At 36.8% G+C, this 16,097-nt stretch overlaps 1 protein-coding gene across 2 annotated transcripts in view; it reads left to right on the top strand.

Annotated features, from left to right (window-relative positions):
- The window catches only part of SEMA6D (semaphorin 6D), a 225,215-nt gene that overhangs the window by 85,471 nt on the left and 123,647 nt on the right, over positions 1-16,097 (top strand). For both annotated transcript variants that reach the window (XM_086757155.1, XM_086757148.1), the window contains exon 2: positions 4,200-4,280. The gene's annotated coding sequence lies outside the window, so the exon portion shown is untranslated. The remainder of the gene's footprint in view (positions 1-4,199; positions 4,281-16,097) is intronic.

Genomic DNA, 16,097 nt, shown 5'->3' with positions numbered 1-16,097 from the left:
TTGTCAGACATTGTATCAGCCATTTGTCTGCCAGTGCTTTGAGGGGCTTGCTGCTGCCTCTGCTCAAAACTGTGTGTGCTGAAATCCTTCTGCAGTACCAGAAACATGATAGGATTGCTAGCATGCATCTTTCTATTCCTAGAATGGACTTGACCATAAAAAAAAAAAAAGGAAATTTCAGCCCAAATCATCAAATGTTCATGTCCTCACACTGAAACATGTCCCATGAATGTGAAATACTTCATAGGTTTTGCCTCAAAGTACCGATCATAAGATTTTTCTGAGATAAAAAGCATAGTGGGACAAATATGCTTGCATCTTTTAGGCAGTTCAGGTATTGTGTCTGAATATAAACCAGGTATTCGGGGACCTTTTATGGATTTGCAGTCATTTCTGAAGTGCTGTGGCTCCATGGTAAATTAAACTCATCCACGTGTCAAGTTCTGTTCAACTGTGACAGACACCATGAGAGTTTTAAAGACCCACTTACGACTTGGTCTAGCAAGAGTGGAAAATGCCCAGAAACTTCTTTGTTGTCTCTCCTCCCTTGATCTCCTTCCACAAAAGCAAGCAATGTTCCTGAATTGATTGAGTTCAGCATCTGCCCTTTCTCTGATTCTCTCCAAAGCCATTGAGACCACTGTTCTTACAGATACATTGTCTGCTTGTTGCTTTGTGCAACAAGGCATTTCTGGTAGAAATACTGTGACCAAGCTGACAGTCCACAACACAGTCATTCTTTTTCCCCCTCTCAATTCTGTCAGATGCCTAGCTACTGTAATTGAAATCTTCATCCACAGTCCTAATCTCCTCTTTTGCCACCTTTGGTTCATTCCTCAAACCTCTTCTCCCACCACAATTTATTTCTCTGAGAAGGATCTTGACAATTTGTTCCTGGTGAAAACTGATAAATATGACCTTCATCTTCATAACTCCTTCTTTCACTCATTACTCTGTTCCTGAAACAGTCCTCTAGCCTGTCACAAGTTATAAAGTTTTCCAACTGCTATCCTTCTTTGCTTGTCTGCTTTATGCAGTGGCCTCATCTTATCCCTTTTTTTCCTTCAATCTGTCACTCTATTCTTCCTCTTTTCTCACACAATTCAAGGTTGCCTTGGTCTTTCACTTCTTCAAAATGTCCTGGTGTTCACACTGCCCTCCCCCCGCCCCCACCCTTCTAATAAGCTCTCATCCTTGAATGCGTGGAACACACTGCAGTCGCTGACATCTTATTCCTACTCTTTGTAGACAACAGGAGCTGCTCAAACCAGTCTGTAATAACTTTTTCCAGCCTGATCAGAGAATCAGTACTCCAGCTTTGACCATGTGAACCTAGCAGGTGTCTTGGTATATATTGTAACTTTGATAATCTTACTACTTCCATGACACTAGCTTTTTCTCTGTGTGCTCTTTGGTGAATCTGCCTTGTCAAGTCTTCAGTTGCAGAAGTTTATGAGAGAGTCAGGTTTTTACTTCCTTCCGAGTTTATCCATGAGTTTATCTCACAAGAAAGCACAAATTCAGCTACCATATTAATGAGGCTGATAAGGAACTATGTGGACCTCTGTCCTTCAAGCCTGCCTCTTCCTACCCAAACTAAAATCTGTCTGTTTCTGTGTAAATACTGAAGTGGTATCTCAAATCAACATCACTGAAACACTCATCCTTACTCTTTCTCCAGAAGTCCTCTCAGTTACTCTTTCTCATGATGTCTGTTAACAACCTATCACCTTATCTGTCACCCAAATTCACTACCGAAGTGTTGTCTTCAACTGAGATTTCTCTTTGCCACCTCAAATCCAGCTGACATGTAAAGTTTGATGTGGTCTTTCCTGGCTATCCATATTGACTCTTAGATTTCTTGCACTGTAAATTTATTTTCTCAAATCTCAACAAACATAATCTTACCCAATTCAAATAATTCTGTTAAAAACCTCATTTTCCTAGTTTGTGGTTTTTTGGCCATATTGCTTTCTGACCATAACACTCAGGTGATACGTGACTCTTCCTTTTCTCTTTTAGGCAGCTTATTTGTCCTTTCTCTACTCTGTTATCTCTTAGTCAGTGTGAAAACAACAGCCTCAACCTCAGTTTGAGTCACGATGTCCATTTCTTCCTCAACTCTCACTTTCAAGCCAGCTCCTTCCTGCTTTCTCCCATCAAAACTCTTCAGACAGTTCTGCAAAATTGGTTCTTGAAATCTCTCCTCAAAATGTGCCTTTGCCAGGCTGCCTACAAAAATAGTGCTTATCGTAATGGCTATTATCTTCTTTTTTTCCCCTCTTACTTCATACTGACCTATTGCCTTTTGTCCTGAATCCACCGTATAAATTCTTAGAAGTTTTTTCCACCGTGGATTTAGACAGGCTAATACTGTGAAGTCCTGGTCCGTGAGTAGAATTCAGAGGTGCTGTGGCAGAGTAAACAGCACTGAAGGGAGCAGTAAAGGCCAGGAGTAGTTGAAGTCATGGCTGTATCCCTGCAGAATGGGCCTGGCACACTATTCTAACAGTTAATATTTTTGGCAAAAACACAGATATGGAAACTATGTCCGTGGCCAGATGTGCACACAGAGAGCTGCCAGAACAGAGCAGTATACACTGTAAGCTATGCTGTTTTCCCAATAACATATGGAGATGCTAGTCCTTACCTTGGAAAAAGTGAAATGCTGGATAAACTCTGCAGTCTGCAGCTATGCTTCCGGGGTGATTTAAAGTATTGAGAACTGATGCTTAACCAGCTAAGTCATTCCCTTCAGCACCCTTTTGTTGTAATCTCCCTCCAAAGATATTAAAAGCACAGAAACTTTGGCCAAGTTGTAGTTGATCTAATTTATAAAACATTTTCTGGGTATTAAAAGCTAGGGCGATGCACTAGTAGTTTTTAAATTGTGTTAAATATACTATAATCTCCCAGAAAGAACCTTTCATTGAAGATTTTTGTATGAAGATTTGAAGATTAAAGTGTCTAGATTAAAGATTAATGTGAAGTGCACTGGGAAATTGTTTGATGTATAAGGAGCTATATAGTATATTAATCGTGCACTTCTCAAAACTGCCTGAGGGAATTAGACACCCAGTTCTCTTACATGTTTTTGAAAAATTTCACTCCAAGGAATTCGTTGTTATACAGTGAAAATGGTAATATTTTCATTGGGAGCTTGAGTAAAAGAGGAAAAGAGAGACATAGAGACCCTGTGTACTCGTCTTGGGCTTGATGTTAGCTCCTTACAGTTTTTTTACTGTTTTGAATTTGCTCTGTTACTGTATAGAGGCAACTTGGATTTGAGTGCTACAAGTTTATAAAACTGGTCTGACCCCCAAAAAATTCTCCACCCACCTATGTATTTCTTGTAATCCATCCCATTTCTTCTTTGCTTTCACTTCAAGATAGTTTTCATGTTGTCCTAAACAGAAGTAATTTGAATAATTTTTAAAATAACCATGTAAACCTTAATGAAATAAATGTATACCTGTACATACCTGTATTTACATTATAATATGGATGAATTAAAAGTAAATAGCAAAAAATAATTGTTATACATTTATTTGATAAAATAATCCTTTTGCTGGAGTTTTTCTTAGTCCTGTTTTTCTTTTGTGTAGGAATTTCAATACTTCAATGAAAGAAACGTTTCACATACAGTAGAAATTAGAAGTCGTCTTGTCCCTGAAGTGCTGCGATACAAATAAGCTGTTACATGCCAACTCTGAATGTTATTTTTCAGATGTTAAGAGAGATAATCCTGTACTAAAACTATTAGGAGGCAAATTTGTTTGAACTTCAAAACCTCTTTGATCTGAAATGAAAATGAACTGTGTATGAGTGTATGCTTCGTAAATTTAGGATTAGCCAATTGTGTGTGTTTGTGTGTGTTTGGTTTTTTTTCCATGAGGCATCTTTCTAATGCAGTTTATTAAAACTAATTCATTACACTGTTATTTTTCCTAGTAAAATCTGTTGCATTACTTTCATAAAAGGACAGTTTCTCTATAGAAAGTGCCCTGTGAGAATTGATATTCAGGTTCACAGTCACTCAAAAAATCAACGTGCTGGTGTGTTGTGTTCAGATCTATTTTAGTGGTCTTATCATAAAACCTGCAGTAGGCATCTATAAAGTAAGGCTTCCATGGGTACTGGGAAAGTGTGATTAAACATAATCATCTGTCTGATGAATATTTTCCTCTGACTTTTGGCAGGATCGCCCATCTGAATTTGTGCCAGACTCTACAGGAACACTGATGCCAGCAATTTAAGGATCTTCACGTTTGGTCTCAGTGGTAAGGTCTAAAGATACCATAATAAACCACATTAGAATATTACTATTTTCTGTTATGTTACAGTGAAACTGAATCTGTGTGAAAAATGTATTTCCCCTTGGCTAATGCAAGGATACAGAGATGTAAGAACATGTATTGATCTGCAAGAGACTGAGCTCAGGACACAGGTTCTGAGCAATTTTCATCAAGCTAAAATGAGAAGAGCCATTTTTATTGTCCTCTCTACTAATGTAACTGCTCTCAGAAGGTTGTCATTGTACATTTTGAAAAATGTAACCATTTACAGAAGGATGGTGGGCAGGCTCCAAAGAGAAAGTAAAATGAACAAAAAGGAAATTCAGTAGGGTCCTCTTGCTGAGAACCAAGCAATAAGTAGGAAAATTACAAATTATTTTCCCCTCTAATGCTATCTTTATTGTAACCAGTCTGATTGCTCAAACCTTGGGTCATATTCTCAGATACTGCTGTGAAGACCTTGTGAAGGGATGCAGTCTGTCTGCATCTTGAAGCTCAAAATTTCTGCTACTGAGATAAATTCTCAGCTTTAGTAAAAGAGAAAAGGAAGAGGCAGCAGCTGAGTCCTGCCATACTTCCCATCAAATTGGAATACATTTTGCAGAAAACTTAGTTATGTAGTATGGAGTAGTTCTTTAACAGGAAATCATATTGGTGTGTAAGTGTTCAGCTTTTTAATTTTTAGATCATGATATTGCCTGTGATTATATTTTGGTCAAAATTAGTCTCACTGTTTTGCCACATACTGCATTAAGTATTTTGGGATCTGGGGAAGTAGGAGGTCAGGGGAGGGATATCACTGCGTGCTATACTCCTCCACTTAGCATCAACTAATGGCCGCTGTTAGAGGCAGGATGTAGACAGCCCTTTGACCTCAACCTGTCCAGTCATGCTCATGCTGGTTTTAGATCACTGTGATACAGATGTGCAGTCCCACCACTTCCGAGTCCTGCCAATTGCAGGCTTTTGAAGTATATATATATATATGTTAAATTAAATTACCACAAAACCTAGAACTCTTCTAACATGGAAACAAAACCTGTATTCAGCATTCCTCTAGCAATTTATCATCATTAACCAAGTAGTTCAATCAAATCTCTGCTTCACTGTAAAGATATATTCAGCAACAATAGCATTTCTATCCAATCATGCTCTTTTCATACAAAAATGAATATAATAATGTGTTATCATGAATCCTCATGACAAATTACATTTCATTATTGCTGGGTAAGTTTTATAATGTTGGAATGTGTTCCTAAGAAAGGCCAGTATCCCCCTCAGAGCATCCTGTATTAGTAATGCTCTTTATTAGAAATATAAGAATACAGCATTCATAACATGTTACTTGATCACATAAACAAGGTGTAGAACAACAAATTATCAAGGCAATTTTGTAAGGAAATAATATGATACTAAGAACGCTATTCTAAACTTTTCAAATTGTTGCTTGACACTATTAAATCCTGTATGCACTATACAATGGAGAGCTGAAAGTCAATGCGATTCTGACAGACAGAATGCATGGAAGCTAGAAGTGACTGGTACTGAATTACTAGATCTTTTTCCCCTGGAAACAGAAGACGCTAATGACCTAGTAAAGGAAAGCAAGAGAGCCTCATCTGTTGTGTCTTAACTAAGGCAAATGAAAATCCATTATGAGTCATCCAAGGTCCAGCCCTGTGACAAAACTCCCATTCACTTCAGGAGGAGCAACTTGGGTAATGAACATTTAAGCACTAAGAAATATAACTGATTTTAGATAATGTTCTTAACGTTTAGGAGAAAAATGTGACTGATTATAAATTCATACAGGGAGAGAGGGAAAGTTCTGTATACATGTTATCAGTAAATACGTAGCATATGCTTCAGAAGGATTAGTGACCTTCAGGGCATACAGATGACCAGTTCACTTTTTCCACTGTTATGGAATAATAAAATAGTTCCATTTTCTGTACAATTAAAGGAAAAGTGTGTGTATATACACATATATGTTAAAATGAGGAAAAAAGAGTGTTCCTTCTTACTGCATTTCTTTGTTTGACCATCCCTTCACACTTCATTTCAGCTTTTATATGGTTTTTGTGTTCATACTTTATTATATTTTCTTGAGGCAGAAAGGTTTTCAATAAGAAGTTGATGAATGTCCATATTAAAATGGATCTCCTTTTTTAATTAAGTTCATCTAAATTTAATTTTGCAATTTTACTTCAGTAAACTCATCTGACTCCAGATGTTGAATGCGCTTTTCCTATCCCTGCTCTCACATAATTGTACCTGTAAAAGATTTATGACTTAGAGAGGCATTTCTGAACACTTTTGAGTGTTTTCAGCATGTGTTTCATGGATGGCTAGTAACACGAGCAATTAGCATCCAAAAATACTGCTCTGCACCCAGGCTTTCTTTTCATAGGATGTTACTTCTCTTAGCTTGAACTTTAAGCAAATAATCAGTTTAAAAGAAACATTGTCAAAGCATTTCAAATGATAGAGGGATATTGTGTTCTACAGAAATTTGAGTTCTATACTCACTTTGATTAAGAAAACTCCAAACAATTTGTGGGGTTTGGGGCTTCTTCCTTTCATTACAACCGTGGTGGTGAATTGTTTGGTGCTGTCAGCATGTTACTTGAATTTTGTGAACATGGGAAATACATACTCAAGTGCTTATTGCTCTTAAAGATTTCAAAATACTTTTACTAATTTTGCTAACGTGAGCAATGACTTCTCAGATTAACTGTCACCACATACTTTTCATATTCCATCATGACTTCTGGATCAGTGTGAATGGCTCTTATTTTAAGAATTACCCGGAATTTGCTCCTTAAATCTGGACATATCTAATAACATTGTATGTGACACATATGAGGCATTGTATCATGAAGGCTCTGGTTCTCCTCAAAGAAACAGATACCCCAATTCAACTTTCAGATAATATTAAAAAGAGAGCAGTCCAATTGTAAACAAAAAGATGATTGTATTCTTTTTTTTTCTTCAAAACAAACTCACATTCCTTGAGTCTTTTTGCTAATGTAAGCACTTTGGAGATATTAATTTGAAGTATTTATCCATGAAGTAAACAAATCCAGTTTTGAACATTTGTTCAAATTCAAGGCTTATAGGATGCAAACTGCTCTAGGCATGATTGGCAATCTGTCACTCCAAGTTTGTTTGGAGGTTTCTTCAGAACAAGCAGAATTACCAGTACCAAGCATCAGTAATGCTAATATGAATCAACTTCTATGTTTTCTTCTTTAATATTCCTACAAGCTTTTGTAATATAACTTGGCACTTACTAAAGAATTCAAAGAGGTTTCGTTATTCCTGTGATCCATGTTTTAGGAAAGGGAAGGAGTAAGGGACCCGGTAGGTCCTGTTTGCATGAGGGAGGTCAGCATCAAGGCAGGCTGTACAGCAGTGTCTTTAATAACTTTGCCTAGGCAGTGGAGGAAGTTGGTTGTGGGAGCTTCGTCAGACAGAGCAAGACCGTAAGCCCTGGAAGTCTGGCTCTTCGTCTGTGCTCAGATTGTATCTTCCTAGTGAAAATCTCACTTCTGTGAGTGTTAGACTTGGGCATCTTTCTCATAACATATTTTATTACCTTTATTCTAGTTCATCTCTGTTTCCTAAATGGACTTTTCTCCATTTATCAATAGAGGGCGTGATTTTGCATAATTTTCATTTCCCCCAGAATTCTTAGTGGTGCTGGGTTAAAGTAACTGCAATACATAGCACCAAGCAAGTATACACTAATGAAAGTTTTAGCAAAGAGACTCAATAGCTCATTTAATTTCTAGCCAAAGAAAGAAACGTAACAATCCTCCATTGGGTGAAAAGCTTCTGAGCTTTAAAGGCTTCATGTGGGAGTCTGGATGGGACCCAAAGAGGGAACCACTTGGAAATTACAAAATGACACAGTTTGTTATTGTTAAATTGTCAAGATTTGCTATATATTTGCTGACATGGTAACCATACAGGGTGTTTTCAAAGACACTAACTAGAGAAGGGTATGTTAAACCTCCAGAGTCTAACCAATGTCTAATGACTGCCTGCCAATACAGCTGGATCCTGCTGGGTAATGGGGGAATGCCTACCATGTAAATATAAAGGGGGTTATTTAGGAGACCCAGTGAGCTGTGAATTATTGCCTAGGTTGTCACAAAAAAAAAAAAAAATAGTTGTGAGGAGGAAAGAACGTGTACTGAGTTCTGAATAGTAAGACTTTTTGAGATAGATGAGGAAACTCATATATACTCTCTGCAACAAGAGATATCTGTTTTGTCAGATTGCAGATGCACTAGCCACCTAGATTACTGTGAAAAACTCATTAAGGAAACAAAAATGGGTCATTTTTATGCCTGACAAATGCATGAATCAGAAGAAACTAATATTTGTCCAATAACTGAATTTAAGATCTATCTTGATCCGACTTCCACTGAAGTCAGTGGGAATGTTTCCAGTGGTTTTAATGGGACTTGGGCCGGACCCTTGGGGAGTTAAAGACTTAAGAGCCGGATTGATAGGAGAGGTAGTGGGGAATACCTTCCAAGCCCATTTGTATTGTGCATCATTAGCACAAAGCAATTGATATTATAAACTTGGAAATACTTTTTAAAAATTTGGCACTTAATATGCTAAAACTCATAATCTGAATTCCAAATGAATAGTCTGAAGATCTATACTGTGTACTTCTTTAAGTTTACATGTACGCAAACAATTTTTTTTTAAATGCAAAGAGTTTCACCTAAATTATGAAGCTCATCGTTCTGTTTCCCTCAGGCACTTCATCAGCCTGAGGCAGAAAATACCAGGATAGTAGGATCTAAACAGCACGTTATTTCTATTACATTAAACTCATGCAATCTCTGTATTTTCTGTTCCATTATATCGTAACAGGAACAAATGAACTGTCATCTTCTTATCTCTTTAAATAGAGTATGTGAGTTTATAAGTATAGTGACAGAAAGAGCATAGGAAATGAAAGTAGCTTATGTCAGCTGTATTAATTTTTTATAGATAGTTCCTTTAAGTAAATCTAGCTGGAAATATTGTCTTGTTTTTCAAAATTGTAAATGGCTTTTCAAATTAAAGCTTTTTTTTTCAAAACCATGCTTTCAGCAGAATAAATAAAATTTTATACAAATACTGAATAAAAGGGGAAGACTAAGATGACAGGACTGCTAAGTCCACAGGAAAAAGTATTTTTCAAGGGATTTGCCTTATTTTTCAATTTTAAAGGTTTGAGATTTTATTGCCGAAAATGAGCAGCTGAAATTAACATGAAAAGTAAATGTTTTTTCATCCACGTTTGCAGGTGGAGTAGAATTCTTCAGATCTCTCAGTAATTGTTGGTAAGGACTTTCTCTACTGAGTGGAGTGATTCTAAATTAAATTATTTGTTTTTCAATATGAATAAGGTTTTCTTATCAGTCAGCTTACACATAATCAACTTAAATGCAGTTTTAGAAAGAGATGAACCATGTCAATGTAATTCCCAAGATGAGAAATGAATACCTGATGAACTTTGTTCTTCTAAGGTAAAAAATAATGCATTATTTTAGGAGGTTTTTTTTCTCCTGGTGATTCTGTTAAGTAGTGGTTATGGGATGGGTTCTTGTAACAGAGAGAATATTCTCCATATAATATATACACATACGTAATCATCTTGTACTGTAATTCCATTAGTAGTGAAATATCCCAAACTATGTTAAAGGTTTTACCAATAGAACTGTTTAAGAACACTGAAAAATAAATTAAAGATGACAAATTAGGCTAGCCAAAAAGGAGGATTGGGTTTCAAACAAAAAATATAGTAGTCAAATATGAAGTATGGACATATACTTTGAACCATTACCTTATTTTTATTAGGTTTCACGTGATGAAGGTGAGTGTGAAACAATAGTCTGAAAGCAAACCCAGGCCCCTGAGAGGAGGGAGAGAGATATTTACGGTAGCAAGACAAAGTGAGGTAGTATGGACAATTTGGTGTTAAGCTCTGTTGAATTTCCTTCAAATTGACAGCACAGAGTCAATGAGAGATCTTGGAAGGGACTGCAGGCAGTTGTTTGGGTGCAGTGTGGGTTAGTCCTTAACTGTGGCGTTAAGAGAAATATGAAAAATGGTGTTTGGGAAAGAGTATAATATAAAGGCAGGTAATTAAGAAATCTTACATAACACTGTGGTGCTTCATGACTATAGGTTACATTTTTACCGAGTGCTAATGGCCTGCTGGATCTCTCTGTTATGGAGTGATAGGATGTTATTGTATCCCATAAAAATGGAATAATTCTTCATTCATGAGAGTTAATAATACACCATACAAGAAATTCATTACCTAATTTCTTCTTTTTTTTTAACTATATGTTCGTAGTGAAAGTGCAAACAATATATAGTGATTAAAAAAAAAAAAAAAAACATACCAAAACAAAACATAAAGACCCTACTGGTCCTTCAATTGTATCTGCTACGTGCTAATGCAGAATTACTAATGAGAACATATTTAGGTATAAATAAATCTTTTATCCTCATTATAACTCTACTGTGTTCCTGCAGTGAAGTCATCCACACAGAGCTGCTTATGGGTTGAAAGCCTCAATAGCCTCTTTTATTTATAATAAATATTGCATACTAATGTTAACAATGTCATTGTGCAATGTCTCAATAGAGGATTATGACTTCATGTAATCAGTTAGCTTGATGTCTCTTCTCTCCTGTAATGGAGTCAGTTTTGCTTACAAAGGAGATGAGAATCACTTATTCATAAACCTTGTAACAGATATTCTGTATACTTACTGTGCCAACCCAATATTAAGATGGCACAATGAAGCTTAAAGCCAGGAAACGCAGGGTTAAAGTTGAGTGCTTAATCTTAATTTACGCTTGTTGGGTGCACTGAAATACACTGTAAAGTTACAAATGCGTATTTTGCACCCAAGTAGTATTTGAAGTATGAATTACTGCATTATCAGGTGTAATTCCACATACAGGTATATGGAATATTCCTGAAATGTGCATACCTATAAATAACAAAATCATTAAAATGATTTTGTGGCACATAGCTAGTGCAAAGAGAGGATAAAATGTATTTGTATTAATGAGCAAAGGGTAAAGCGATCTTCCGTCATCTACCAGAGACAAATGGCACGTTGGGGAATAGGCACCCATCTCAACAGCACTTATGCACATGCTTAACCTCAATTATGGCATCAACGGGACTTCAGTACAATCTTAAACACTAGGGGGGAAAAGGGACTAATGCATTGGTGGAAAGACTCGTATTTATATAATAATGCAAAATATTAAGTAAACTGTAGCACATTCATTTGTGATGCATGAATATAGATATCTTGTAATTTAACATAATACAATTGAATGCTTAGCTCTTGAACGCCTTCAAAATAATTTATCTGAATGCTCATGAGAGAAGTTCAGGCTAAGATGAAAAGCATAAATCCAGCTAACAGCTAACAAATAATTCACATAACTGTCTGAAGTTATGTTCAGAATACAGGATTTTATGATAACTAATGGGCAGAATATTCCAGCTCTTGTGAAAATACTGGCTATTATTAGTGCTAGTTTGCAACTTAACATGAAAAATACAATTAAACAAGAGTTATCCTAAAACAAAACTCAAATAGGACTGGAATTGGACACCTCTGGTAGGAAACAGTTTCAGAACCAGTTTTTCACACCTGTATGAAAAATAGATGTCACATTGTATAGGCCAGTGCAGGTACTGAAAATACATGGATACTACTTATGGAGAAGAATCTGTGATACTTGAGAAAGAAATTATATTCTGATTAAAATATAGACATGAGTTTAGTTTAAGTGAGAAATAGTTCTAACTAAAGTGTAATTGTGCTTGATTTGTCTGGAGATCTGCAACGTGCTAGTACTGTTATCAAAGTTACAAATATGTTATTTAAGAGCTATTATTTCATTTAGTAATTTTAGGAACTGTTAGCTAGATTATTTTTTTTTCTGCCAGTATAAATTTGGGGATATTCCACCCATGGCAACAGTCAACTTCACATTTACACCAATGTATCTGTTCAGGATTGAGAGTTTGCCCTCTAGTCTACATTTTCTAAGTTTAACTGCATATTCATAACTTTATCATTTGGAGTTTCCTTTTATTTTCATTAGAGTATGTACTAATTAGGAAATAATCTAAGCTACAAAATGATGTGTATTGTGTTGGAATTAACAAAACGGAGGATGAGTATGTGACACCCTCTGGCTGAAAGGGGTGATCCGTTCCTGTGTGCACGAAGGAAAATGGTTAGGAATCACTTGATATTTTTGCCTGTAGTCACTGGGATGACATGGGTGTAGGTTTGAAATGTGTGTGAAATGAGAGGAGCAATGAACAGATGTCGTTTCAGCTTGTTGTTGACAAGCTGGGTGTCAGCAGGTATCATTTCAGGGGCAGTGTGCAACACTTTTGGTGCTCAGTGGTGTAGATGTGTGTACCTGTGGAATTTGTTACCTGTGTCCGGATAGACCCTGTTCATTTAACTCCAAAAAGACTGGCCTCTGAGTCTGAGCAGGACTCACTGTAAGTCTCATGGAGTCTTAAAAATTTACATTACCTCTGACTTAATTCTGTGTTACTTTACTTCAGTGAGCCTGTTCACATGCTTACAGTCAAGCATCTTGTAAACGTCTGCTGGATCAGAGCGTTTATCATGGCTCTTTGGGACACGACGCTGTGCTCGGCGCAGGAGGGGTCAAGTGTAATGGTGCCTTGATGTTTTAGCATGATGTAAATAATCGAGAGAAATGTGAGGGTCTAAACTTCAGGCGGCTTTTGAGTGGTCTTAAATGTATTTGTAAAACAGGAAAACCATTATTTTGATCTCATTTTCATAACATAAAAAATTCTAAAACAATTTTTCCTTTGAGCTTTACAAATATCTGCCGAAATCATGCAACAGCCCTGCACAAAAACTGCAGGTTGTGAGAATTAAAAATGAATGAACATGGGGATTTTTGCTGAGACAATATTTCCAGTTTATGGGATGCATGTCTAGCTGAACTTCCACCTGTCATAATAAACAAGGGGCAAAGCCTCCCCAGCTGTGAGGGAATTCCCCATTTGGGCAGGTTCACTCTGGTCATCTTGGTGGACATGAAAGGAAGAGCCTCTATGAAGAGGCCTGGAGCTCTCACCCAGTGGGCCTTGTCCCTGCTGAAGGTCCATTTAGGACTGCATCCTTCCTGAACTGTGGGGCTGCGGTATGTGCAGTAGCATCTCTGCCTGGAAGCGGTGTCAGTGCTGGACTCAGGTTACAGCCTGACTGCACGGCCTATCTGCAGTGAAAGCCATACATTAAGAGAGTTCTTGTAAACAGATAATTCACTTCATGTTTAATTATATGTCCAAAAAATTGTCTGAAAATTGATGTTCCAAAAATTAGAAATGAAAAACTAATTCAAATTTTTTTTAGCTGCTCTCACAACACTCATTAGGAAAATCCTCAAAAAAAATTGTCTCTCGAGTAAATAAGCCTCCACTTACATAAATAAAGGAGCCATATTTAGATGCCAGTTCAGCCTGCAGGAGAAATTTGGCAAATTTAATGTTTTAAAGTCAATTTGGTATGTGTTGTGAGAATAATTTCAGTGGGGAGGTAACTGTTTAGGTTTTTTATCTTAAAAAATGTAAAAGAGAAGGAAGAAAACTGGCTTTGATAAACAGAAAGGCAGCGCTTTAAATAGCAAGAGCAGTGACAAGGCAAAGAGCTTCTAAATGAAAGCAACATGAAGATTTTTTTTTTTTTTTTTAACTCCAAATGAAAATTCTGTATTCACCAGAACAGCTTTAAATTTTGTGAAACAGGACAGCAATATATGGTACAATTTTGAGCAAGGAAGCAGAGAGTCTTGCCATAGTGGAATATGTACTACATCCCTGCGAAGAAGACAAGTAACAATATCTAACATGCTTTCACCTTGACCAAAGAAACTGTGTAAGATAGAAGTAATTTTGATTTTGCCACAATAAAAGAACATCACAATTTGGAGTTCGATAAGACTGCTCTGTTGGCTGTGAAATCTGCCTTTCAGCTGTGTTTGATGTGATACTCGGTTCATTTTGCCAAAATATTTTATGCCAAGTATTGCTATTAAATCTTTTATGTTGCAGAGATTTTTGTCAACAGACACACAAGGATTGGGTTTTAAGTGGAGTTAATCATTGAACTTGGAGAAGAGAAACACTGGGGGAGTACTTCACTTAAACAAACAAACCGCCACGCAAGCTTCAGCCATTTCTATAATTATTACCCTGTTTTCAGAATAGTGTAGGTAAAACATAAAATCTGGCTCCCTCTCTGATCTCCATTCATGTTTACGTCTTGTAGAACCTATTAGGAGAAATGGATAATAAAATAGAAAAAGCCATGTATTTGCTGCAGGTGCTCGTTTATCAAATCTTTTGAAGCCTACTTTAAGCAATTATAGCTGAGAACTTCTTTTGGAAGCCGAAGAAATTACATAGAACTTTCTAAGATATCGTTGTTTTCTGACTCTTTCAATTCTTTGTAAATTACTATATATCATTATAATGATAGATTAAATGTTAATACATTTTGCCTTCAAAAAACAAACCTTAAAAGGACGAAGATCCCCACAGAGTAATGTAGTGCCCTGCTTTTTTTCCCTGTACCCGCCAGTGTGTCCAAAACAGTCACATTTTTTAATAATATTTTTAACTGGTGTTTGTGGTTTCATTTTACTACTTGATTTACATTGTAAATTTGGACATCTCTTAAATGAAAAGGTAAATATATATTGCAAAGGTGTGGTTCGGTGTTTTTGTTGTTACTGTGTACTCAGGTGTATATAATCAGTGAGTGTTGATTAGCTCCGTAATGGGAGCTGCTAATAATTGTAGACATTTGGCAAGTGATCCCTTACCACACCAGAGAGGACAAATAAGGGCATAGTTGTACATGGACAATACTGAGTAATGTTTAGCAGATATTACTGTGGTATTGCTGAAACTCTAGCTTATAATTCTTAAAGCAAGATCTACCCCCCATCGCCAAAATCAGTGAGGTGTGGTAGTCAACTGTGATTGGGAGAGAAAATCCGTGGCACAATCCAAGATAAGAAATAGATCACAGCTTGAAAACCAGGCAGCACTTGCTACCTAATGAAGCTGTAGTTCCTAATGAACTTGTCTTCCTGAACCATAGAGGATAATGGATCTATGCAGTTCTATAGTCCTTTCCCCATTTTGCAGAGCCCAGGTCCAACTGGGAGGCACTATGTCATAAAAGGATGACTACCATTTTCCATTGCTGACTCTTCAGTTAAAATTATTTGTCCTTGTGTTTCGTATTCTCTGTAGTAATCACTACCATAACTCTGTGTTCAGTGGCATTTGACTGAAAGTGACAGCCACGCTAGGGAATATGTCGAGAAAAGAAGCAGATGACATGACAACTGTTGCTAAAGTAGCATCATCCCTGATGGGTTTGTAGCACTCTATCCCAAACAGGGACAAAAACTTACACCATGGACCAAAAAGTCAACATGTTCAGGGTCATCTGCAGGCAATCGCTAGTTTGGGTTTTGAATAAGGTGGTAGGGAGTGGTCCTGTCTTCCTTGATACCATGATCAGAAGGACCATGGAGAGTTGAAGTGCAAGGTGGAATCCTAGGTATTATTTAGGAACTGTTGACAGGGTACAAAAAAGCATGCTGATATTGATTGCCTTTCTTTTGGTAGGCTAATGGCTCCTTGATAAAGCTGGCATGTGTTAGAGATGGCTTGGCAGTACAACACAAAGA

This window comes from Chlamydotis macqueenii, chromosome 12, assembly GCF_036417535.1.
Source record: "Chlamydotis macqueenii isolate bChlMac1 chromosome 12, bChlMac1.mat, whole genome shotgun sequence".
NCBI classification, from domain to species: domain Eukaryota; kingdom Metazoa; phylum Chordata; class Aves; order Otidiformes; family Otididae; genus Chlamydotis; species Chlamydotis macqueenii.
Note: the sequence above shows the minus strand (reverse complement) of the source record. Positions and strands in the feature narration are given on the sequence as shown.